Source organism: Grammomys surdaster, unplaced genomic scaffold (assembly GCF_004785775.1).
Source record: "Grammomys surdaster isolate TR1022 unplaced genomic scaffold, NIH_TR_1.0 100, whole genome shotgun sequence".
In the NCBI taxonomy this organism is placed as follows: Eukaryota; Metazoa; Chordata; class Mammalia; order Rodentia; family Muridae; genus Grammomys; species Grammomys surdaster.
Window position 1 is genome coordinate 2210783 of NW_021604579.1, and position 1649 is coordinate 2212431.

Genomic DNA, 1649 nt, shown 5'->3' on the forward strand with positions numbered 1-1649 from the left:
CTTCTCTTCTCTTCTCTTCTCTTCTCTTCTCTTCTCTTCTCTTCTCTTCTCTTCTCTTCTCTTCTCTTCTCTTCTCTTCTCTTCTCTTCTCTTCTCTTCTCTCTCTCTCTCTTCCTCTCTCCTCCTCCTCCTCCTCTCCTCCTCTTCCTCCTCTTCCTCTTCCTCTTCCTCTTCCTCCTCCTCTTCTTCTTCTTCTTCTGGAAAATACTTTGCAGTCCAGTTCCTTTATTTTTTTCTTTTTTGTACATTAGGCCATGAACTCGTATGGAATGGGTTCCAGCATCTCAGCTCTTTTCTGTTAGTCCTCACAAAGTGTGCTTCTCTGGATGACGCAGGCTGGCGCTTCAGCTGAACCCAGGTGCCCTTCTCTTTGGCTTCCTTTTTCTTCTGATCGTTTCTCCTTCACCAGCTTCAGGAAGCTGTCTCTGCTTTTCAAGTGCTTGATGTGCTCAGTCCACACATTGATCCTCTTGGCCAGAATCTTGCCCTTAACTTGCTTGTTTACAATGATGCCCACGGCATGCTGGGTGACATTGTAGACTCTTCCGGTTTTGCCGTGGTAACACTTATGGAGCATTCCTTTTTGAACAGTGCCCATTCCCTTGATGTCTACAATATCACCCTTCTTATAGATTCGCATGTATGTGGCCAAAGGAACAACTCCATGTTTCCTAAAAGGCCTAGGAACATACACCGAGTGCCCCTCCTCTTTTCCTTTGTGTTCGGCATTTTGGCGAGTTACTGGAAGACGGTGCTAGGTTTTCTAAAAGAAATATCCTGACTCCTGCAGGAAGAGATGGCTTTACAGGGTCACCCAGCAGTTCAAGACCCTGCAGAACCCACAGATGTTGGACGGAATCGCTGGATAAGTGAATTCGTGGGTCCTGTGCCCTCTCCCTTCATACTATGGGATACATCTGTATGAAGACGGTTCTTTTCTAGATTTCCTCTACCTTTCTTCTTTTAAACTGCTTTTCTGCTCTGAGAAGCCCAGTCTTCACTGCATATAACTCAGGCTGAGATGGGTGGGGCAGCAGGTCAGTGGATCTTCACAGGAAGGTGCAGCTTCTCCGAATCAGTGCACGTGCACCGCAGACCGAGCTTATGGAGCTGTGGGTCCAGACTGGGGCACTGAAGCTTTCAGCTTTGGGGGTCATTCTACCAACAAACAGTCCTTGAGGGTTCAAAACATCCTGGAAACAAATGGATCAGAATGCATACTAATCTCCTAACGGTAAGTATGGGGTGACAGGAGCCAGTGATTTCCATTAGGTTCTTCTGATCAACCCAGCTTCTCGATGTTGACAAGGGTGGCCAGGCTTGCCATCTGGCATCCCAAGCTGACGTGTTTCCTAGCAGCATTTCTTTATTCTTCATTCTGTTCTAGGTCTGCCTCAGGAGAGATAGGGAAAGTCCCTGGAAAACTGGAACTGTCTTCCTCAGTGGTTCTCAACCTGTGGGTCGCGACCCTGTATGTGTTTGAACCACTTTTTGCAGGGGTTCTAAGACCATCAGAAAACACGGGGATTTACATTACAGTTCATAACAGCAAATTTACAATTATGAAGTAGCAACAAAAATAATTTTATGACTGGGGTCACCACAGCATGAGGAACTGTATCGATGGGTTGCAGCATTAAGAAGGTTGA

At 46.5% G+C, this 1649-nt stretch overlaps 1 pseudogene; it reads right to left on the reverse strand.

Moving 5' to 3' along the window:
* Positions 1-247: 247 nt before the first annotated feature.
* LOC114639572 lies at positions 248-729 on the reverse strand (annotated as a pseudogene).
* Between the last annotated feature and the right edge of the window lie 920 nt (positions 730-1649).